Raw genomic sequence first — 25,194 nt, 5'->3', positions numbered from 1 at the left:
TGGCCATCAGCTGTGGCTAGTTGGCTGTCAGCTGTAACCAGTGAGCCATTGGCCACTAATATAACTGCCACGGCTACGCTAGCAGCAAATGGGGCCTAGCAAGAAGATGGTGGTTGAGCTGGCAATAGCGGATTACAGCTAGCAAGTGAGGTTGGTTGGCAGAGAGAAGTGGACGGCAGGTAGCGGGTAGTGTGGCTCCTGCTTCCTGTGTCTCCAACCCAGCCTCTAGCAAGACTATAGTGGTATGACTCCCATATCTATGGCTCCGTGGGGGTTCGTTTTTGGCCTCACCATGTCCTGCGTTCTTATGTGGGGAGTGGGACCAGAGACCCTGCATACCACCCTGCATGACGGTGCCCCAAAACCAAGTTTCCTTAGGAAAAGGAAGCTGGAAATGTGAGCTTCTTTCATGACATTGTCAGGCCCAGGGGACCACCTGCCTTCTCACCCAGACCAAGGTCAGGCTGGACTGTCCCCCAGTAACTCCAGGCCAGCATGGGCCGGAGGGAGAGCACACTGCTGCCAGGCTTGGGGCCAGGACCCCTGTGTTCTGCTCTCAGGAGAGCTGCAGGAACCCTGTGCATGACTTTTTAGGGCCTGTTTGCCCAACCTGGGGAGCTAGGAGTAACCCTGTCAGGTCCCTTTCCTTGAGCTTTTGTTTTTGGTGACTTCTGACGAAGGTAAAAGAGGGAGCACCTTTCTATGTGAGGCCAAGAGCCTGGAAACTGCTTTCTGGGGCTTTGTCCCCACAAGGGGGTCATGGAAGCCTCCCCTTTCTGCCACCTTCTGACCCCTCTACCAGTGAGTCACATCCCCAGAAGGCCGTCCACTGTCCACTGACCTGTGTCTCAACACATAAGTGGTCGGGACAAAAGGGCCGGAGCCAAAAGCACATGGGCCCTCCTTGGGTCTTGACTGAAACCAACCACCTGCACAAGGACATTCTGAGACGGTGGGAGAGATTTGAATACGGGCTGGGTATTAGCCCGTAATCAGTCCTGTACAGGAGTTTTGTTACTCTTGTTAGTGTTTAATGACATTGTAAGCATGTAAAAGAAAAATGCCCTTAGCAAGAAAATGGTTTCATGATATGATAAGACTCCCAATAACAAACGTATGTGTGTGTAGAAAAAAACAAGATGGCAAAAAACATTTAATTGAAACTGGTGATGGAGGTTGTTTTTACTATTCTTCTATTTTTAGATAAGTTAGAAAATTTCCATAATAAAAAGTTGAAATATTTAATGTACACTATGCTACTCTCCCATAGAGTTCTGGATTTTAAAAAAAGGTTTCAATTTACTCCCAGGGAACAAATGGTAACTTCAGGAGGTAGGGAAGGGGTGGGACCTGTGGGAGAAGAAGGCCCTTTCCTGCCTGACTCGGGCCCCAAGGAGGTGTATGTTTTCTCCCTGCCACACTAATCCACTGTGACTGTACCTGAAGTCATGTTTATTGGCTGGAGCTCAGCTTCTTGCCAGCAGTACAGTAGCAGGACAAAGAAGGTCACTTCTCTATTCACTGCCGTGTTTCCTCCAGCTGAAGGAGGGGGACCTTCTCCTGAAGCCCCTCTGCTCCCCCCACGTTGGTCTCCAGGATACTGTGGAATGTCCAGGGACCTGAGACCACAGCAGGAAGTGAGCTGGGTCCTGCCCTGTGTGGATGGGATGGGAGAGAGTCATGCTCAGAGTCTGCTGACTGTGAAGGAGGAGGAGCCTGACTGGGGCCTTGATGTAATGAATATCTCCTCTACTCACTTCCGTTTCCTGCTCTGGCTCTTTCTTCAGTCCTGCAGATCCGTTATCTATTTCCACAACATCACCTGGAAGCTTGTTAGAAATGCAGACACCCGGCTCAGATCTTTTGAATCAGAACCTGCGTTTTCACCACATCCCCAGGAAATATATGTGCAAGATAAAGTTTGGGAAGCGCTGGGCTGCAGGACATCTCTTCTAGTGATTACTCTGGCCCTTGTAAGGGAGGAAAAAGGTTTTATTCACCCTGTGATAGCCCTTAGCTGGATCTGAATATTAAATTGACAAAGACAGATTAACGGGAGGAAAGCTTACAAATTTACTTAAGATCAATTTTACGTGACACAGAAACCTTCGTAAGGAAATGAAGATCTGAAAAAAACACACAACAGACCTGAGTATTTTAATGCTAGGTTTGATGGAGAATGGACAGTCATGGAAGAGTCCGAAAGGTCAAGAGTATGAGGTAAGTGTAGTAAACTCGGGGAAACTTAGTAAGGCCTTTTTTATTAGGATTCTTCTTGGCGTCCTTTTGTCTTCAGGGATCCAAGCCAAGCTCTCAGGACATAAAACAGGATGGAACGAGAATCTTATCCGTTGTTTTTATTGGTGACTCACAGCAAAGTTTATCCAAATGGCTGCTGGTCTGGTGAGAACTGTGCAGGGAGGCTGCCTGCCACCACAGGCATATAGGACCTGGCCTGTGTTCCTCCCTATGATTCTCTCTTTTATGACAAACGACACAAAGGTCAGAGACAAAGGAAAACAACGGCTACCCCTGGAAGGGGAAAGATCAATAACAAGAGTACTTAAACCCAAATTCGTAAGAGTCATAATAGTCAAAGAACTATTTATTATACTGTGTTCCTCTCCTCCTCCAAATTTGGAAAGAAAGACAGGAGTGGCTCTTTGCACCCTCACTTGACCAGACGCTGAGCAGAAATCCAAGAGGCTGACTTGGTAGGAATTCTTACCTTGCTGGCTTTTTCAGATGTGCCAAGACCTCAGCTACAGCCTCAGGAGTGACTGGCAAGTCGCAGCCCAGCCCAGCCTTGTTGCTAAAACTGGGGAGGAAAGACTTTTCCTCAACCCTCTTTGGGTCCAGAGACCTACAAATTAAACTATCGAAAGACAGATTACCAGAAGAAAAGACATGCAATTTTTATCAACATTTACATGATAGAATTCGACAGAAGAGACGTGAAACTCAAAGAAGTAGTTTGACTCAGGGGCTTACATGCCATTTTAACAAAGGAAAAGGGGTTTGGACTTCAAGGGATGATAAACTGTGAGGAAGAAACTAGGAAATACGTGGGGGAACTAATGGAAGAAAAGGGGTGTTTTAGTAAGGTATGTTTATGCAGACTCTCAGTATTGACTTTCCATCTCAGTGGTAAAAGCGCTTCCTTTTTCTGGTATGGGGAAGGGAGTCATCTTCACAAAGGGACATTTATGCCCTGCTCTTAGGTGGTTAAGGAGAGGGCACAGAGTCCTTCCTGCATCTGTTATTCTTGATTGCCTTCAGTTCAAAGCAATCCTATCTAAGTGGCATATTTTTTCGGTGACATTCTGTTACTCTTCAACCATTAAACAGTATGTCTGTATGTCACCAAATTCCCCATTTAAAGGTCATTTTTAAAGCACATTTGTAGTTATTTTCACTATGAAAATAGCATGTGGACCCATAATTTGGCAATATACGTATAACTAGTTGTTTTAAAAACAGAAGTGAGCTGGCTATTATAATGTAAACTGCTTTCTGAATAAAAGAATTAGAGGAATGTAATTAGAGAAGTGTGCAAACAGTGGTTAATATGCTGCTTCTTGCAAAGACATATTAGAACTTATAATCTTCCCTTGTGGTGTGTGTTGTCAGTGTTTAATCAGGCGTGTGAACGTTTTCAGGTGTTGAACGTTCTATTAGCTGGGACGTTGCACTAGTGTTTGCTGAGCTGTTTATGTTATATTATTGTTGGCTCTCTAAACTTCTCTTTCTCTTGCTCCTCTTTCTCTGGTCTCTGGAATCTGTATAATTGTCTTCTTATTTTTGTCTTCAGAAAGCTTTAAATAGCGTTACTAGGAACAATTCATTGTGTCAGAATCACAAAGTTCTGGTGCTTTTTGTTGTTGTTGTTGTTGTTTTGTAGTAGCTAACACTTACTGAGGGCTTTCTATGTACCAGGGACTTTTATAAGTGCTTCAAATGTATAACTCCCTTAATTTCTCATAATAACTCTATGTGACAAGTACTATTATCATCCCCATTTAACATATAAATGAAATAACTTATCCAAAACCACACAACAGTAAGTGGTAGAGCTGGGGTTCAAATCCAAGAGGCCTCTTAACTACGCTGTGCAAGAACATCATATTTCTTTGGATTCAGTTAAGTCTTCGGGCTTACAGAGGTGTTTTCTAATATTTGGGAAAGTATCTAGGCCTCCTGACAGAACATAAATCATTAGAGCCCCAAAACTCCTTGGGAAGAATACCACATGATAGTCTAGAACAGGTCTGCTAACTTTTTGTCAAGGGCCAGATAGTAAATATTTTAGGCCTTGTGGGCTATATAGTCTTTGTCACAACCACTCAGTTCTGCCGGTATGGTGCAAAAGCAGCTACGGACAGACAGTACGTAAACCAAATGGGCATGTGTGAGCTCCAGACAAACTTTATTTATAGAGACAAGCAGTGGGCACATTGGACTCAAATGCTGCACTTTTCTGACTACTGATCCAGAGTGTTGTTTTTGTTGTTGTTGTTTTTTAATGTACTGGGGTGACAATAGTTAGTAAAATTACATAGATTTCAAGTGTAGAATTCTATAATATATCATCTATGTATCACATTGTGTGCTCACCACTCAGAATCAGTTCTCCTTCCATCACCATATATTTGATCCCTTTTACCCTTATCTACCAACCCTCTCCCTGCTTACTCTCTGGTAACCACTCAACTATTGTGTCTATGAGGTTTTGTTTCTTTGTCTTGTTCCTTTGTTGCTTTCAGTTTTATATCCCACACATGAGTGAAATCATATGGTTCTCGACTTTTTCTGTCTGACTTATTTTGCTTAGCATAATAATCTCAAGATCCATACATGTTGTTGCGAATGGCACTATTTCATCTTTTCTTATGGCCGAACAGTATTCTATTGTGTATATATGTCACATCTTCTTTATCCAATCATATATAGAAGGACACTTTGGTTGTTTCCATGTCTTAGCCACCTTAAATAATACTGCAATGAACATCATAGTACATATATCTTTACGGATATGTTTTCAGATTTTTTTTGGTAGATACCCAGGAGAGGGATTACTGGGCCATATGGTAATTCTGTTCTTAATTTTTTGAGGAACCTCCACATTGCCTTCCATAGCAGCTGCACCAATCTAAAGTACTGGTGCTTTACAGATTAATTGCAGGGACTTGTTATGCTGATGGTTTAAAAAGCAGGAAGGGACCTAGATCTAGCATGGAGGTCACCATGCAGTTGTGGCCAGTGGCCCTTCTTACCCACCCTTGGGGACACCTACTTTTTGTATTGTTGTTGAAGACAAGTAGTACATCTTTGCTTTTTGGGCTTTGTTTTTAATTTCACCCATCCCCTCTCCCCCACTACCCTTTGGCAATCATCAGCTTGTTCTCTGTATCTATGGGTCTGTTTCTGTTGTTGTTGTTTATTCATTTTTTTGGTTTTTTAGATCCCACATATAAATGAAATTATACTGTATTTGTCTGACTTAATTTTGCTTATACCCTCTAGGTCCATCCATGTTGTTGCAAATTGCAAGATTTCGTTCTTTTTTATTGCTGAGTAATAGCCCATTGTGTGTGTGTGTGTGTGTGTGTGTGTGTGTGTGTGTTGGTGTGTGTGTACACACCACATCTTTATCTACCCAGTCACTGTGCTTAAGTAGGGCCTGGCGGTTCTCAATCTGCATGTCCCTTTGATCGTACTTGGGAAACTGTGGGAGTTTTAACGTGGACTGTGATGAGCGCATGAGGATTCCGGAAGCCGATGGTGTTTGTGATGTACAGCAAAGCTTGAGGACCCCTGATGCGACCATCCTCTGATCCCTTGCACTACCAACCAGACTCGAGTGGGACATCTACAGTTTGTCTGGAAGATTGAGGGTGATGAAAAGGAGAAGAATTTGGTATGCTCCCTTATTCCACACCCGCTCTGCATACGAAACCTCACCTTCAAATATTCACACTCCTCACACTTTGCAATATCACAGACTGAGAAATTCTGTAGTACAGAACTCTAATCTTACTCTAGCCAGTGTTTTCCAAACTTAACAGCAAATTGGTAACATGTGTGCATTTTTATTAATACATGAAATAATAAGGATTAGTGGCTATTTCAAGGTAGAATATTATTGGTGACAAAGTCACGGTAACTGTGGTTTGTTATTTGCTTTTATAATCAAAAGAAACGCTACATTTCAGATAGAGGATAGTGCAAATAAAAGTGTAATTACCTTCCTTCCAAGTTCACAGACCCCTCTGCATTTTGTGCCGTGGACCCCAAGTTAAGAACCCCCGAATTAGAACAAAACCTACAAGAAAAGTCAAACTGGTCCTGACACCATGGATTAGAGCTAGTTTTCTGTAGTTATCAGAAAATGTGAATGTCCATCTCTAGTTTTCCTGCCTCAGAATTGGTGGAATACAGGTCAGATGATGGACTGGGAACCATCTCTGCCCTTGTCTGACCTTGGCTGGGTTCTTGGACCTTCTTTCTCTGTGACCCAGCCTTGCACTCCTTCTCAGTCAATTTCCTGCTTTAGGCTCTCTTTGCTGATGGCTACTCAGAGCTCACTTTAGGTGTAAAGTAGCTTTGTTGCTATTGTCCTTCCAGGAGTCTCTTTCAAATGCCCAAGTTCACCTGTTTCCCGGAAAGCTTTTCTCTGCCTCTCCTGCTGCTGAGTGTACTCAAGAGTCCTGCCTTAGCTGCCTCTGGGCTTGGCTGATTTGTGGCCCAAGGATGAGGTTTTTGCTCCTTTTATCTGAAACAAAAGCTCCCAGGTGGCCTCTGAGCTTTGCTTTTTCTGGAGTGGCATCATTAAAATCTGCCGTTGGGCCCACTGGTTACAGTTTAACTTTTAACTATTAAAAAAGATATGATCCCTTAGCCCAGTGGTGCCCAAATGGTGTCCAACCAACCAGGGACTGGAGTCCAACTTTTATTTTGTTTATCTGTATCATGAAATGCAAAGGCAGGTGAAAATAGAGGGCTATAAGAACTTACAGATATCCTGAATGATTGTGTAGAAAGTATTTTCAATGTTTTGGGGGAAAGTTTCTAATTATTTTTAGAGGAAAAAACAATATTATATAAGAAAATCATATTTTCTCTCATTTGTTACTAAATATCTAGAGAAGCCCTATCTTTATGTGTTGTTGGTGGTGGTGGTGTGAGTGTGTGTGTGTAACAGAGCTTCTGACCCTATAAACTGATTGAAGTAAACAAATCATGCCTGTTGTGGGTGAGAACGAGTTAGCTCAGTATTAAGTAGAGGAGAGGGTGGGAGAGGCTTTAGAATAAATTTGCCAGAGCTATAAAGGATTGGGGCACAGAAGATGGGGAAAGTTAGAATGAGACACTATTGCTTTCAATTCAAAAATTTTCAGACTTGCTTCAGATGTTTACTTACATGCTCTGATAATGCCCTGAAAATCTCCATCCTTGAATTGGAAGGTCAGCAAACTAGAGATAATTCAGGGACTGCTTTTGGGAATATCTATCTCTGTGGATCCATTCAACAGTCTTATTAATTTGTTCCTTTCATACTTTGGCTGAGAATTATTGAAATTTAAAAGTTTACCTTATAAATATTTTACTGTTTTGGTACTTTTACGCCCCACACTGACGTATTCTTATTTATCAGTGTACCCGATTATTTCCCTTTTCACCCATTCCTCTGGTCCGGAGCCATTGGAGCTTCTCTAGGTGTGGGTCTCTTGGTATTTGCCTGCGGGATTGACAGGTTGAAGTTGGGGGCTTTCATGGCCTGTATTAATGGATCTAGTGCTTAGAAACTAAGTTGCTTGCTAATAAAATTAGCCTCTTCATTTCTGTTTACAGTAGGGAGGCCTTGGCATTTGTCCAACAGTTAATGAGAAATCATGGTACAATTATGTTTTATTTTTTCCCTCGGTTCTTTCTGTGTTTGACATAATGGTGAAAATGAAAGAATCTTGAGTGGAAAATGCATCAATAAAATAAAAGCATATTGCAATTATATTCTGACCTTGATTTTTTCTCTATGACTATATATTTTTCACGGCATTAATTAAATTCTAAGATGTACACATTCCTCTCGGTGTGCTACTCAATGTTTGCTGGTGAAGTAATTGCATACTACTTTGCCCTCAGATAAAGTGATGCTTTCATAGCTTTTAAAGAAGACAGAATTGTCTGAGGTTTCTTTTTTATCTTTTAAAAATTAAATTTTCTTATTGTTCATAGTGGTAAAAATATGGCTGCACTCCAACTACCAGGATAAATTTGTGTGTTGTCTAGAAACTAGCTCTTCTATTTAAGTGAAGAGCAGATGAAAATGGTACATGCAATTAATCTAGTCTGTTCAGTGGCAAATTACAGAACAATGAGGCTTACCATGGTGGTTGAATAACCTTTTAGAGTATTCTTGCTGCATTTATAAAATGTTTTGGTTTCTATCAGAAATCATTTAATTGTATGCTAAAGTGATGATAACCTCATTTTAGTAGATTTGTTTGTTCCTCAAAGCAGTTGTTAGTTACAGATTTAAGAATTAAATGTAAACCAAAGAAGTCACCATTTTAAAAAATAGCATCAATTTATAATTTAATAATTTTAAATGCTCTCCAAAGATTAGACATGTTAATTAAAAATAAATATAGAAATCTTTTCCCTGTGGTCATAACGTTTTAAATTTATTTATGCATCCTTATAAAGGAGATTGACTGGATGAATTCCCCAACCTAAGATGGCTTCCTCCCACCCTCTCCATGTTTTCTCCACCCTGTTCACTTTATTACCAGTAGTGCTAAGTGCATCTATTATGTCTTTGTTTTTTTATGTGCTGTCTTTCTTCCCACTCAATAGACGCCTCCCAGGGTAGGAACTGTTTATGAATTGTTTACTGCTGTATCCCACTGAGGGTACAGAACAATATAGGCATTAGGTAAGTTATTTGTTGAATGAATGAGTGACTTCCTATTTGGAATTGGGTTCCCCTATGGATTAATTTAGCTTTCACACTACCCATCACCTCATCTGGTTGCCATGATTCACGCATTTACTGCATCTCTTAAGAGCTCCTTGACAGTAAGTTCTGTGTTAGATAAATTTGTTATTCTTCTGCCCCCCAACTCTGGGCCTTAACTATAGAAGGCACTTAAACATTATTGAATGGATGAGTTTATCTATTCAAATCCTGTTTCCTACAGAATATTTTACTAATGTCTTACAGAATATTTTAGTAATTTTAGTAGATTTCTTTAACTATTTGTTTGGTTATAGATAGGTGCCAGTGTTCTCATGTGAATGTTTGTTCACGTATAGCATATTTTAGTAAAATCAAGTCTTGACATGCTGAGTGTTAGTCCATGAGCAAGATCTTTGCTGCCATGTTGCCCTAAACACCTGTCCTATTGTCCCAAACACGGAGGACATTGCAGTGCTGTCTTGCTTTTTTTCTCATCTTTGTCTTGTGCTTCTCCAGTCAGGTTCTGCGTTTCTGGCACTTCGATTATTTTAGGCTAAAGGGAAAAGATGAAAGAGATACATTCCTCCTCACCCCTTGTAAGGTGTTTTCTGTTTTAATGATGGTGTCCTAGAGATGGGACCTTAAGAATTATCTTTCTATGGGGAGTGCTGGAATGTTAATTTTTGGATTTACATCAACTAAGAGCAAAGAGTGATGCTTTGAACTGTCCTAGGAAGTAATGGGGAAAGCTAAGTCTTCCAGCATTCCTCAACTCATACTACAAAGGGTTTGCCTGCTGAACAGATACATAACAGAATTAAGTGGTTGTACGCAAAACAAATTTCGATAAATTTGATTAGCATTTTATGTCACAGGTTGTTTTCTAGAATGGATATGCTGAAGACATTTGTTTTACTATAATGCTAATAAAGTCCTATAGGATGGCATGCTATGTAGCTAAGTGTCGTGATGTTTATGGTCCCATGTTACCATCCTAGATTTCCAGGAAGTCATTTTAAATGTAGGGTGATCACAATATTGACCTCTGTACCAGCCATTAATTTTATGTTAACTTGGTTTTCTCTTCACTCTCATATCATGTAGACAGTGTTAGATAGTTACAGAGAAATGAACAAGAGGCCAAAAAACAAAAAATCTGAAAGGCTATTTTTGGAGTCACGTTTTAATGAAATTTTAAAGTTAAATATAGAAAACAAAGAGACTACTAGATCTATTCGGAGGCAATTTCCTGTTACTTCTAAGATCACTGAGTTGGTGATCCAACTTAGATAGGATGATGTGCTAAAGGTGCCTTAGATGAAAGAGCGAGTCTACTGAGTATCAGAAAACGATACCTAAGTTTTGTATGAAGTTTCAGCTACAAGAGTTGCTAAAGAGATGCCTGGGTAGATGGACTCCTGATGTTTTAAAGTTAAGGTTTGTTACTCCATTTCTAAACAATTTAAATCCATGTCATCACTCTTTTGATCTCAATGTCTTTGTAATTGAAGCTTCCTTTAACATATTAGATTCCTTAAATATTTACCCTTGGAAATAGACTTGTGTGAAAGGAAAAAAATATTTTGTACTTGGCTGCTCTTGGCTTATTCATTTCAATACTGAGAAAATCGTGTTAATTAAAAAAATCTTTACTGGTACTTTGAGTTCAATTATTGGTGCTTCACTCACTTGATTTAAAAAAAGCTTTTCCTCCTGATTTGAAGATACTGTGCATTTTGGAAATTTTAGAACGTCAGAGAAATACAGAAGAAAACATTTACATTTACCAACAGTCCCATCATGTCACAGATAATCCCCACTGGTATTTTTGTACGTCCTTCTTTTCACTGGGTCTATGATATTTTTCATGAAATAAGATCATACTGTGTAGAGTAGATAGATCTGTACTGTTTTCTAATCTGTACTATTTTTAAATTGAAGTAGTTAAAGAAGATGATTTCATACCATTAAATGTTATTCTTTTGCATCAAGGCATCTCATCATGTGGTCTATAAACCTGTAAGGAGGTGAGAGAGCTGCACTCTGCCTCGCCCTTAGGATGGTGAGTGCAGCCTGATATGCCCAAGGACATTGGGACCCTGACTAAGAGCTGGTGTAGAGCATGAATCCATTTTTTATGTTCTTCATTGGTTCGCCAGTCAGGGCTTTATCATTAAGTACTCTTTCAATAACTTGTATGAAAGACGAAAAGTGTAACAATGAGTTTTATATTCAAAATGAAAAGAATAGGATGTTTTAATATTCGTTGCTTTGCTGTTTTTCTTATTCATGTAGAACTTAAGGGCCGAAAGGAAAAATCTACTGGTTAGTTCTTTTAAATAAAATTTATTGGTTGCTAATTTGTATTTGTATAAATGAACGACTCTTCCTGATATGGGTTCCATTAGGTGGGTAACTCTAGGGTTCTTGGAGCAGTTCTCATCACCCAGGACACTTGCCATGGTGGGGGTTTAGGAAAGACTTGATTTGGAAGGAAAGACAACCCCAAAAGAGTTTAAAATGAAGTGGGGGATATGTTTTGTGGATGACCCCTTTCTGAAATGACTATTTTATTCTTTTGTTTCTTTTTAGGGGATTGTGCACCAGAGGACGGCGCAGGTCCCACACCTGAAGCTTTCGTTTTCTAGCCTCTTAGGGAGCTGCAAATGCTATAAATTGCATCACTTGACATAAACATTCACATTTAAATTCTCAAGGTAACTGGCATGCTGTTTTATCCACTATTGTTGCCCATAAATATATCAGTGTTTCAATGGTGTGGCATCTAGTAGTAGAATCAAAGTCATGTTTTTTACACATTGGAGTTGAAAATATTTGTAATAACACTAAGTTAAACAGGTTGGTTTGCACTATTCACATTTATTTTGTAAAGTCTTCATGTTTAAAAGATAACACATACCTTCCTGAGGCTTAGTTCTAAAACTCTCCATGATATAATTTATATTTTCCACTTAAAAAAAAAATCAGGTTTTTTTTTTTAAGCAAAAACTAGGGGAATGGTATATTCTTAAGTTAAGGTGGTGATGTCATCACTATTTTTTAACACTCTCTTCAGAAGCCTTTTTTGGTAATACCAATTAAGTTGGAATACATAGAAAAATAGAGAGCATTCATTTTATTATCTTGCTATTCAAGGTTATAAAAAGTTTACCAGCATGAAAATTTTTGTAACTCAATGCATTATGTTACATAGTTCATTCTTTTCTCTCTTCTTTCCAGGTTTACACTTTCACAATTAGAATTTAATAAAATTAGAATTTTAGAAAAAGCAGGAGGGATATAGAACACTAACATCCTTAAACTTAGATTTTTTGAAACTGTTAGCTGAAGCAGTGCGTAAATATAAATGACTAGAAAGTTAATGAAGTATTTTATTTTCAAAATCTGATGAACTTTAGAAAGAAATGGACTTGGGTATTCAAGATTTCCTTTTTCCTTGCCTAATTTTTCATTGTAAATATTTATATATTACTAGTCAGATGTTGGAGGAAAATGTTTTTGTAAAAATGTCATATCAAGTCACGTAAGTCTGCTTTCATTATGTTGCTTAAGTGAGAACTTAGAAAATTAGAAGTAACTATCTTTCACATGTATTGGTTCTTTCTTGAATAATCTGCGGAGACATAGTTAACTTGCCAGATTTGCGGGCAGGGGTTGACAGAGTTTGATTTAACGTGCTTCAGTATATGAATTATTTTATCAGTGAAACCAAGAAATTAGACTATGTGCAACTTTCATTGTAGCGGGAATACCACCACTCAGTGCTTGCACGACCTGTTCTTTTAGTTATCTGATATCCATATCTGATTTCTTTGTGCGTAGAGTCCCTTTAAAATAAAAAGGGATATCAGGAGTCCTGGCTTTGCTGAAAGGAATCCATGGTGAAGGTCAGAACTTCTTAGGATATACATTTAATTTTAGTTTAAAAATTTATGAAATCAGAAATTTGAAGCAGTTTTATCTATGCAGACTTCCCAGGAATGATGGTATAATGTGCATCTCCAAGAGAAATTATCCAAAATTTTTTGACCTTGGAGCCTGCTTTGATTTTATTTAAAGTTTTCTCCAGAGATTAACCCTCAGTAGAAACCACTCTAGAAAATTGTACTTTGGGGACTAAAACTCCATCTGAACTCAGGAGCCATCAAGTGATTAGGCCAGATGTGTGGGTTATGGAGGAGCTTCTGAGAAGGGGGACCCTCTATGGAACCAGGACAGTCCTCACAGGGCCAGGCTGCAGGTCTCACCTCCGAATAGAGGAGTGGGGCTGGGAGACGGAGACGTGGACCACAGAGGGTCAGGTCAGCCTGGGGGTGGTGGGGAGATGACGCCTTGGAAGAACTTATTTCAGACCCCTTTAACAAAGCAAGATCTCATCAACCAGAATCAGCAAAGTTTTGATTGAGTGTGGGGCGGGGCACACTGGGTGGTTGAGATGGGAGAGTCTGCCACAGGGTACAAATCATCTCTGGTGGCAGATACCCCTGGCATGGCCCTAGAAAGGTCACTTCTTCATCCAGAAAATGAAGATAATAATGCAGTAGGTGACTCCATAATATTTCCTGGTTGAATGAATAGATGAATTAGCTAGGATGACAATTCATGAGTAGGAATATATGGGTAATTAGCTAGGATGACAAGCCACTCTTTTAAATAGATTCATGAGAAGGAATATAGTCTTTTTCTCTTGTCTCTGATGAATTGAGATTTTTTTAATAGAAAATTTATAACTAAATTTAACTTTAAGACCATTAACTTGGAATAATAACTGGAATAGAAATTTTAGAGAGCGCTATTAAATAGATGATTATATAACATTTGAATGAAAATTGCTTCTTTAAAACTCCACTCCTAGGCTTTAAAAAGCCCTGTAAAGCTATTACTATGTTATTTTTTTTTTTTAAAGCTGTTCTTTGAAGGAAAAGAATTAATACATTTTAAAAGATATATACATTTTTACACATCTTTTAAAAAATTAAACTTAGAATTCCTACTTTTATATGCTATTTAGCCAATCCGTTCCACACCTATTAATAATTCTAAACATCTAGTCATATTTGGGAGAAAAAATATAATACTTTAATTCTGCCTTAATCCACTTATGGCCTGCCAGTTGTTTGTAGGAAGAACAGATGATGGCCATCCTGAGTGACCAGGACCCCAGGGCTCGCCCTTTGCTGTGGACCTCCACTATAGGTCCTCTGTAGGGGTGTATTCTTCTGAGACTGTGTCCTGTCAAGAAGTTGGAAGGAGGAGGTGCTTCTCTATTCCTCACTCTTTTACCCCTCTGTGTATCTGTGAGAACAGGTGCACAATTAGCTGTGAAGTCATCCAGGCCTGCACTGCTCTGCCTGTCACCTTATTCTCTTTGTTGGCTTCCTAGCTGTGTAAGTGGAGAGTGTTAGGGTGCTAAGTCTCTGAAGTAGCCACTGTCCAGCAAACAGAACTGTCCTTTCTGACCAGAGTCCTGATTTCTATTGCATCTCTGGTCTGAAACCTGTGCAAACCTGTAGTGGTGCAGCGGTGACAATTGGAAGCACAGGCTATATTGGTACAGCGGGAAGAAGCACAACCTGGCAACCAAAGGCTCAGACCCTGGAATTTATTTACCATCTTGGTCCCATATCCTTTCTTTTTTCTCCACTGACTGGGAACTTCCCTTTGCCTCACTTTTCCTGTCTGTGAAATGATGAAAATTCCTGCCTTGTGGAGCCTTTGGAAGATTTAAGCAAGATGACAGATGTCAGGTGCCTGGCACAGGGTTAACCATCCAGGGTAACTCCTGTTGTACCAAGAAAACCTGACTTCTGAGTCTCTGAGCCCGTCAGACTCCTGGCCTCACTTTTCTCTTCTCTCCCCTGGCCTTTTAGCATAAGAGCTAGGCTCAAGAGGAGGCATTGTGAAGACTGCAAAGCTGACCACACAGGCAGAACCCAGGTGGGGCCTCTGCTCACACCCCTTTAGGATGCTGAGGTGTAGACCATTAGACCTGCTCTTTCACGAGCACCCTCAGTGGCCCTGAAAGATACTCTGAAGGAATTTTAGGACAAATGGTCAACCTCCAAGCCCTGGAGGGTACCCTGAGAACTCTGGGAGCAAATTTGAGGTGGGAGAGACAAAGGAAGGACTGCTTCTGTAGCACCTGTTATGGACCTCACGTCCATTTAATAAAAGACATGGAGTGAGTCCAGCTTTCAGAAAGCTGTTCCCTGCTTCTCTAGCTCTCTCTCTTTCTCTTATGTATTAATTTCACTAATATTTATGAGTATCTACCATGAACAGACATTATGCTAGATGCTGCGGATACAGTGGTGAGTAAAAGAGAAATTATCTCTGCTCTGTGAGATGCACAGACTTTAAACATGACCCCGATAAAAACATGATCACAAACTATAAGTGCTAAAAAGAGAAGAAATACAAGTATGAGTGAGGACCTCAGGCAAACCCTACTGAAGACTGGTTGTTCTGGGAAGCTGTCCTCCAGGATGTGGCATTTAAGCAGAGACCTAAAGGACAGATTAGACTCCTTGGCACATTTCAGATTCTTATAAAACTGTAGGGAGAAATTGTGAAGGATTTTGAAATGGGCAAAAAAAACCCCAACCAACCAGACACTTAAACAAAAACAAACAAACAAGCAAAAAAACTACCTTACAACTCTGTAAATTGTAGAAAACTGATAGAAATACAAAAATTTCTTGACCATAAATGTAAATTGTATCCAGTGTAATGCAGTTGGCTATCACCCTGGGAATAGTGACCAGTACTGCCAGTTTTGCATCTATTTACAAATTTATTTCAGCCTTTTAGGGCTATAATATGACTATAATAATTTATAGTTAGAAATGACTATAAAATGTGACTAGAGTCATTTTTTAAATGACTATAGAATTTTGAATTCTTTGTAACTTCTCGTGTCTGAATCTATGAGCTCTTTATGTATTTCTAAGATGATTTGTCTGAATTCAGAAAGGATTTTACCTCTTTTGGGAGTATGTAATGTTTTCCTATCTGCGGAGGGTATTAATCAGTCAGATTATGAAGTCTCTTAAAGGAGCGCTGTCTTACTGGCTTACAGATGTAAGTAAGCACTTCCAGAAAATGAATAGTTCTAAAATTCTGAGAAAATAAGGAAATTAAACTTAATTGAATTTAAAGCATTCTTTAAATGTGCTATTTTTAAAAATATTACTCATGTAAAATCTAACTCAGAAATGTTTTAAGAATCTACGTATACAAATCAGGCAAATTCTTAGCAAGTGAGACTAATCTAATCTAAAAATAGTTTTTAAAAAAGCTGTTCCTGGTTTATTGATGTTAAGTAAAATGACTCACTACTTTGGTTTGCTTTTCTTAAACTAAAACAGGTTTACTGATCAAGTAAGCTAATGGTGCCCCTCTGTAATGTTTCAGATTATAAAAAATGTAAATTTGTGTTTAAGTAAATTGAGATATTATTCTGATGAACTTTTTATTTTAACAGTAATTATGTTCTATATCGTCAGCTTGAAGATAATTTCCAAAACCTTTAGATAACTTAAGATCTCTGATTTCAAACTGCATTAATTAATGAATAATTTTTGGATACCTAGATGCTTTTTAAGTAAGATAGAATATTGAAACATGGATCATGTAGAATGAATTCAAAAAGAGTCAGGGGGCATTGGCTAGAAATAAATAAAGGTTTACTCAAGGGTCTTAGACTTTGCAAACTGGAAACACAGCGAGGCAAAAACCCAGAAGTGTTCTGAAGAAGAAGGAAAAGTTAAGAGTTCTTATAATAAAAAGTGCATTCTTGAGAACAGTCAGTCCTGCATTCTTAGCCTCTGGATTGATCCAAAATGGTAATCCTTTAGATGACCGGTGGTCTGGATAAGGGGTGTCAGGTGGTCTGGATACATGAACATTTTTTCCTTAGTCCTCCAGGGGGCCATCAGAGGGTTATCTAGCAGTTTGTATATTCAGGCACTGACACAGAATTGGAAAGTTCAAAAGTTTAAGTTCCCAGGCTAGTTAAAACAAGAAAAGAAGAGTTTCCTCATGCCTCCGGATTGAGTTTAGTAATTTGGTGTTGCTTGATTTTAGTAATTTAGTGGCTTGACTCCATTTTATTCCTTTACTCTATTCCTCAATCACTAAGCATAATTTTACATACTTTGGCTTATTTTTAAGTGCTAGGAAGGCTATATCTTTGAGTTGTGTTAATGAATATATTCAATTTTGCTACATTAAAAAGGGATGTGTGTGACTTTAGAAAGTTGTATGAAAAGCTCTGCTAGTCTGCAAAAGTGCTTATGTGTGATGGACAGTCCTGAAGATTTGTCAGTACCCTTCCTATCCACAGTGTGTTTAATCTCAGGGGACACTGATCAATCTCACCCATCAGTTTACTTTATAAAATATGAGAGATTGAAGCCACACTAGCAGCAACAGTAATGAGAAATGCATCTGTGTTCTCCTATGCTATACGAGGGATATAAAACCTTTTGCTTTTTTCAAGGAGAAAAGATAGTTTTGTCCTCAAGCAGTGGTTTCATATTTTTTTGGTTGCTGGACTGTTTAATACCCTTGGGACTTACTGTAGCACTCAACTTCTGTTTGTGCAGGTTATAAGTATTCACATTTATTACATTAAAATTGAAATTGGGAAAATTTTAAATATACATTTATTGTTTCGTGCTAAAGATAGCAATGATAAACTCATTCATTGCATGTTGAAGGGTAGCAGAACCTGCCATCCCCAAATATGCCACTCTGGCATAAGGATTATTTTGAGCTGGAAGCAATTGAGAAACAGATACATGAAAAGCTCTGTCCTCCCTGCTTTGCCTAAAAGCAGGACATGTGTTCGTAAAGGTGTCCCCTCTCCCCTCTCTACCTGGAAAGGCAGAATTTAATCACCAGAGACAACACTAGATCCTTACCATCCTGGAGACTGAAGACCACACCCTGACCTTGAGCAACTTCAGGTGGGTCCTTTGAAGTTTCATGTCTTTAAGGTCAGAGGATTGCCTGCTCCAAACTTCCTTCAGGGTTGTGTGAGGGTGAAGTGGGATAATGTGTGTGTTAAAATATCTTTAAATAGTGGGATATTAATGAACACTACCCAAATGGAAAAAGCAAAGGCTGTTTCATCAGAGATCACTATGCTAGGGAGTCGGCAGCTTAGGTTGGGCAGACAATTAAAGCAGGCAGAGGAAAACAACGCGTATAGTGAACAAAACGACTGCTCATGTGTGCCGACGGCGGAGGCTGCTGGCTGAGAGAGGCTACAGATACTAACCAGAAGCAAGAGTCCCGTGGAAGCACATGTGGCTTTCTCTGGTTGTTTCCTAAATTGTAAGCAGGGACAAAAGTTAGGGAAGGTGTCAGTTATACATCAAGTCCTGGCCATTTGAGGCTGATTGTTCCAGAAGTTATGGTTTAGCTTCCTGGATTGCCACTCGTGATAGCCACCTGGCTCCTGTGTGTCTGGCTTACGAAGGCTGCTTCCTGGGTGTTTACCGTACAGCAGGGGTTGGTTTCCTGGTCAGGCTGTCGCAGGTTGCAGATCAAAGTTCTATTTTTATATATGTTCTGGCTATTGTCCATTGGTATATTCAGTTTCTTAATGTGTACGAAAGACATACAATTCTGAACATGTGACTAAACTGATTTTTGAAACTAATGTTCGATATTTCTTAATAGAGTATTCTTAAAGAAAATCTCAAAGTATTACTTAAGCTAAGTAGACATATTCCCAGAAACTTCCTTGAGAAAGCAACATCTGCTACTATTTAAAGGTTTCCTTTAAATCCACTGCCCGGAAAGCTGAGTTGGTTTAAGTGTGAAGTTTTCTTCCCAGCTCCTGGCTCAGAGCAGGTGGAGGGAGGAGGGGAAGCAGCTGAACAGAATTAATGTCCCCAAGATACTCTCTGCTCATTACCTAATTTTTATATGCAGAATCACAAAATTGGAAGGGGCTACACCAGTGACTTGTCCAGCACCTGCCCTGCAAGAGCATTTGGAAATTGTTTTTTAAAAAATTGAACTGAGACTAAGACATGATAATCTTACTTGGCAGTTGATTATGGGATTAAAATTTCCAGAAAAGTCAAGTGGAACAGGCAGTCATGAAAGGATGAGATGAGAAGCCACGCCTATTGGAGCTGACAGCTTCGTGTGAGACTTTACAGGGGGATGAGCACACACATAGCTGTTCTGGTACCATCACTCCCTGACTTCAACAGGCTTTGTATAGACTGAGTGAAATCAGCTAATGGCCTCCTTGCCAGATGTTTCCACTTTTCTTCAACTGGACTACATCACAGCTAGTACATGTATTAAAAAACCTTGGCTAAACGCTTTCATTCCTATCTTCTGTTTAAGTTTTCACTTCCTTAGCAGCAAGCATCTGCAAGTATTTTTTAAGTAAACTTAAAAAAAAACCCTCAAACCTACATAAAAACAGTACAATAAAACAATTTTTCCCCTGAACCATTTGAGAATAAGTTGAAGTCATAATACTCCATCACCCCCAAATACTTCAGTATGTATTTTTTTCACAAACAATAGCTTTCACACAACTATAAAATACCTATCAAAATCAGGAAAATAACATTGATGAATTCCACATTACGGAATAATACATTCCATAAGATTACCACTATTTAATCGTGAGACTTCTTTTAGTGTTAACTGTGAACCCCAAGTTTAGCAAGATGATGGATGTAAGATTAATAAAATCAAGTAAATAGATTTTCTATATGTTAGTAATAACCAGCTATAAGATGTGATAATCACTCATATGTGGGATATAGAACAGAAAGCAACAAATGAACAAACAAGAAACGCAGACACAGACAACAGAGGGTGGTTACCAGAGGGAAGGGTGGTGGGGAGAGGAAACTTACATAATGTTATTAACCAATGTCACCCAATAACCTTAATAAATTTTTTAAAAAGTGATAAAAATATTCTTCACATTACAGCAAAAACTATACTATATAAGGGATATAACCCTAGCACACCCAACAGAAAATATACAAAACATGGCTGGTTTGGGGGAAAGGTAATAAAGTTAGGTATTTCCTCTGAACCACCTAGAAATGGCCCCAAAACTGAAAGGAGAATGAGAAACAGAAGCACAAACTCCATCATATAAAATACGAAGACATTTAAAACCCTAACCGTCTAAATAGCAGGAAGTGCTGCTAAAAGCAGTAAAGGCCCCAGGGGGTGCAGGGAGTTAGCTTGTGCAGTTAAAAATAAATAAAAAGGGACATTGAAGAACGATTTCTATATTATCATTAAGTTTGTGTGCTAGAAGAAAAGCCCCACACAGCACTACATAGTTTAAACACACTACATATTTTCTATAAAAACACATGCATGTAAATGCATAAAAGATCTGAAACCCTATCAAACAGATAAGAGAGTTACCTATGAGGAGGCAGGAGCAGGAACAGACGAGGTACATGTGTTCAAGGGGAACGTTAGCTTTATCTGTTGTGTTTTAGTTTTGGGGGATTGCTTTAAAACACACTTGTGTTGCTTACATAATTAAAATTTGATTAAAAAGCTAACTTTAGGGGCCGCCGGATGGCTCAGTTGGTTAGAGCACGACTCTCAATAAGGTTGCGGGTTCAATTTCCGCATGGGATAGTGAGCTGCGCCCCCTGCAACTAAATATTGAAAACAACAACTGCATTTGAAGCTGAGCTGTGCCCTCTACAACTAGACTGAAGGACAATGACTTGAGTTGGAGCTGATGGGCCACAGAAAAAAAAACACACACTGTTCCCTAATATTCCCCAATAAAACAATAAAATAAAATAAAGAAAAGCTAACTTTAAAAATTACTGATTCTTTCTCCTGTTGTCAAGCTGTAGAGATGAGACCAGGCCAAATTCTTTTCCTTTCATATGTCTCCAATTGACTTCAACTTGCAGAAGTGTAGCTGAAGATGGTCTGAAATTATTAAATAACTCTGGGAAAAATAGAAAATAATCCTTGTTATTGGGGAAATAATTACTACACCCACATCTCTACAAAAAAATTACGGCACAAATAAAAGTGAGACACAGGCTGGATGCAAAGGAATTTTGATAAATTTAAAACACACTGTGGCTAGTTTGGGCTCCCTCCCAGCATGGCTGCTGGGTTCCCAGAGCATGTGTCTCAAAAGAGCCAGGTTGAAATACATGACACTGAAATACATGAGGTTAGATGGTGTCATCTAGCCTCAGAGGTCACACAGCATCAATTCAGTCACACTGTTGGTCAAGACTGTGACAACGTCTGCCCAGATTCAAGTAGAGAAACTGCTGGCTTGATAAAAGAAGCATCAAGTTCACATTGTTAAAAAAAGAAAAGAAAAAAGAAGAAATGTGTCTCCAACCCAGCCGCCAGCAAGAATATAGTGGTATGACTCCCCTATCCATGGCTCCATTGTTGTTCCTTTTTGGCCTCACCATATCCTGCGTTCCGGTGCGGGGAGCAGGACCAGAATCCCCCCATTACAACAACCTGCAACTAAACCATATGCAAGAGAGCATTAAAAAAAAATTCCAGACATTCATGCTTCACAGGAAAAGGAAAACACTACATTATCCTTTGTAAAATGAGTTTAATAAACAGTGGGGCATTTCAATAGACAGTCCCAGATTTTTTAGAATCTGGATTTGGTGGCTTGAAGAATAAAGAAAACAGTAAATTCTGAAACAGATATTGCTATTAAGGCTATTGCTAAGTTATACAATGTGTAACGATGTGCAAAACAGTATGTTCTGTGAGAAGAGAGGCCTCTGTGTGGAACAGACTCAGGTGGTATATTTTTCAGATTTGTATTTATGTTAACTTAAAGCCACTGGTTCCTGCTATTTCCCTTTTTTCATTGGTTTAATATATCTTCTCCAACTCCCCCCCATCCCTCACCCCCGTGCCTCTGGTCGTCCAACTGTTTCCCATGACGGCTCTTCATTTTCTTTGACAAAATGCTTTTCAAGCCCGCTCTGCCAGCTTCTACCTTGCACTGACCTAGAAAATAATTGCTTTGCCATTCTGTGCCCATTACGACAGCTTAGCATGTATTTTTCGACATGAGATTCTGGCTAGGGCCTCAGTTGTTTCCAAGTCCTCTTGTGCTCTGAGGTTTGAAGGCTGCACACCTGTATCCAGTCTCTGTGCCTTTGGCCTATGTTTCCATGGTGGACATCAATTCCTACTGCTGGCTTCTCAGCACTGTCTCCCTGGTGTGCAAGTCCAGTGCAGCTGCTGCCGAAGGGTCAGCTGCATTCAGCTGTTGGGACGGTCATTCCATGCTGCCCCCACACCACCCACTACTGTTTCCAGGAAAAATCTCCATGTGTTCTTTGTCAAGGGCTCTGTGGACTCGCCCTTTTTGTGAAATCAAATTGCATTGGGGTGATTGGGAATGAATGGTGATGTGCAGAGAAGCCATGCCCAGCTGAACAGATGCTGCTGAAAGGGTTCTCAGTCGCATGTACAGGCTGTGGGGACAGAGCCAGGAGTGCAGGCTCTTGGCCTCACGTGGGAAGGTGCTGGCTCAGGTAGTAAATGGCCATCAACTGTGATTGGATGGCCATCAGCTGTGACTAATTGGCCATCAGCTGTAACCAGTGAGCCATTGGCCACTAATATAACTGCTGTGGCTATGCTAGCAGCAAATGGGGGCTAGCAAGAAGATGGTGGCTGGGCTGGCAAGCGTGGATTGCAGTTAGCACTGCAGAGTGTGGGTTGCGGATTGCAGAGAAGTGGACAGCAGGTTGCGGATAGTGTGGCTCCTGCTTCCTGTGTCTTCAACCCAGCCGCCAGCAAGAATATAGTAGTATGACTCCTCTAGCCATGGCTCCGTGGGTGTTCCTTTTTGGCCTCACCATGTCCTGCCAAATGTGGGGAGCGGGAACTGAGACCCCACATGACACCCTGCACGACACAGGCCTTCTTTCTTGCCTGGCTGCCACACCACAGGGTTGATCAAGATTTCTGTGGCCAGCATGCCTCTTAACACATGCCCAGGACCCCAGGCAGCCAGGAAGACATGTAGGGCCAGTGCAGTTGGGGACAGAGGGTATTGCTAGGCGTGGTCCCTAAGGTCATTCTTAACCTTTTCCTTTTCCTGTTTGTCGCAGGGTAGAAAAATGAGTTGATTCAACACCCACGTGGACTACTTTGAGATCTCAACCCTAGCCTCAAAAGGATTTCTCAAGTGCCTTCAAATGATGCCTCTGTACAATTAAGGCCATTTTGCCGAGGCTGCTCCTAAATGCTTTACACCTTGCCCCTCTCTCCCTATACACTAATGATAACAAGGTTGTAAGACAAAGACCTGCTCATTAATAAAGCAACTGATTTTGGCATTTGGAAACGAACAGAAATTACAACTCTAGAATGAATCATTGAGTAGACCAAATGATTAAATCAATCACCATTGACAGTAGGCTTAATTTTTTAAAGACGGTTTAATTTTATATCTCTAGTCATTTCTTGATTGCTCAGTTTTTAAATTCTGGCATCGGTTTTAATCCAGAATGAACACAAAATGCTCTGGGCTGCCTCCCCAGATGATCAGTGTGTGCTTCAGGAATGCAGGGGAACTTGTGCTATCGCCTGCTATGAAATCATCAAAGGTTGGCCAGAGTCATCACACAAGCCGCTGTTTTGTTTCCTGGGCCGTGCGCACCCTTCACCAATGTCAAGGATGACATGTATCAAGTGCTTACATGTCCTGGCCAATTCTCTGCACCTTGCATGGCTTTCTCAGAATTGGCTACATTGTAACTTAAGTCTTGACTGTCTTACAATGAAGTCACACTTCTCTAATGTGGATGAAAAAGGGGTCACATCCTGTACTGGACAAGTTTAGGAGAGACCTCCATGGTGCACCTTATAAACTCAGAGATGGAAAGTAACCACATGGGATGGTTTGAACACAAAAATTCCCGATTAAAAGTAAATCATGGCGGGTAGTCACGTCTTAGGCCAGTAGCTTTCTTAACAAAGGTCAATCTTTACCTTAAATGAGCCTGTCTATTGTCTTTTTACATCTAAGACAACATACCTTTGAAATGTCAGAGTAATCCCCCTTTTCCAGACCCCTCAGAGCACAACCTCTCACCAGATCATGAGACCACAGAACCCCTCATTGTTATCTGGTTGCCCGCATACCATCTCTATGTGCTGTAAATGGTAACTATCCTGTACCCACCAATGTAAAAGAAGTATGTATCTCTTTGTTCTACTTTTTATCCAATCTCAGAGATTTCCCCACTTTGCTTTCTCCCACCTCCCTAATCTACCATCAATGGATATCATGTAACACTCCCACTTACATCTCCTCCTTTGATTTTACCATATAAAATAAGCTGTAAAACTGCCATTCTCTGGAGCAGTTTCTCAAGCCGTTGAGATTTTGCTTCCTGGCAATTGTTGTCAGTTTGGCTCAAATAAACTTGTAAAAATTCTCTACAGGTTTGGTTGTTTCTAATGTTGACACTGACAACATAATGAGAATGCTCATGTAGGTTGTTACTCTTACTATAAATGCTATTGCCATCCATGATTCATTCTTGCACTCTTAAAATAGATTTGTTCTTCATTAACAGTTTCTCTCATGAGAGTCTGTTTGCTGAATGACAAATCCTACAGTAATGCCACTTCATGCTAGATAATGCCAGGCGCTGGCCCCGTTTGAAAGCATGACATGGTTCCCATTTTCAGTTTTGGCCTTTCTCTTGTGGCCAGTGAGTTGTGATGGAGACACCTGTCCAACAGGAAGCAGGCAGAAATCCCAGCTCACTGATGTGTTAACTCAGGTCCTCTGACAGATTCAAATGGCCATGCATCATGGGCTCAGCTGTCCTCAGTCCTGATCTGAACCAGTGACCTCGAAACCAGAGTCTCTTTCCCAACCAGCTGAAATGTCCCGTCACATGTTATGTTTATTTTAAAACTTTGGCTCCTCTAGCAGAGTCGTGAGCTCTCAGCACCCAAGCCGTGGTCAGGTGGGCGGAAGAGCACCCGATTGCCTAAGGACCTAGATTTTCCTGTAACTCTTACTTTTTATCAAAACCAATGGACAAGGATGACTGCTTCACTTGGGAGGAGTAGCTCCCAATAGGCCTGACTAGGGACTGGTTCCACATCATAGGCCTTGGTCTGATGGGCAGAGGAGGGGAAGACTGGAGAGTGTCAAGGGACAAGTGGTAGCTGCA

The 25,194-nt window shown here is 40.1% G+C and overlaps 1 long non-coding RNA gene across 2 annotated transcripts; it reads left to right on the top strand.

Moving 5' to 3' along the window:
- The first annotated feature begins 1,764 nt into the window (after positions 1-1,764).
- Positions 1,765-24,450, top strand: LOC308496522. Of its 2 annotated transcripts, none has more exons than XR_013993194.1 (3): positions 1,765-2,220; positions 11,552-11,676; positions 23,113-24,450. It is a non-coding gene; the product is annotated as an uncharacterized lncRNA (long non-coding RNA). The 2 variants fall into 2 exon arrangements; XR_013993195.1 differs by lacking the exon at positions 1,765-2,220 and adding an exon at positions 5,524-5,917.
- The last annotated feature ends 744 nt before the right edge of the window (positions 24,451-25,194 follow it).

Source organism: Rhinolophus hipposideros (assembly GCF_964194185.1).
Source record: "Rhinolophus hipposideros genome assembly, chromosome: 4".
In the NCBI taxonomy this organism is placed as follows: Eukaryota; Metazoa; Chordata; class Mammalia; order Chiroptera; family Rhinolophidae; genus Rhinolophus; species Rhinolophus hipposideros.
Note: the sequence above shows the minus strand (reverse complement) of the source record. Positions and strands in the feature narration are given on the sequence as shown.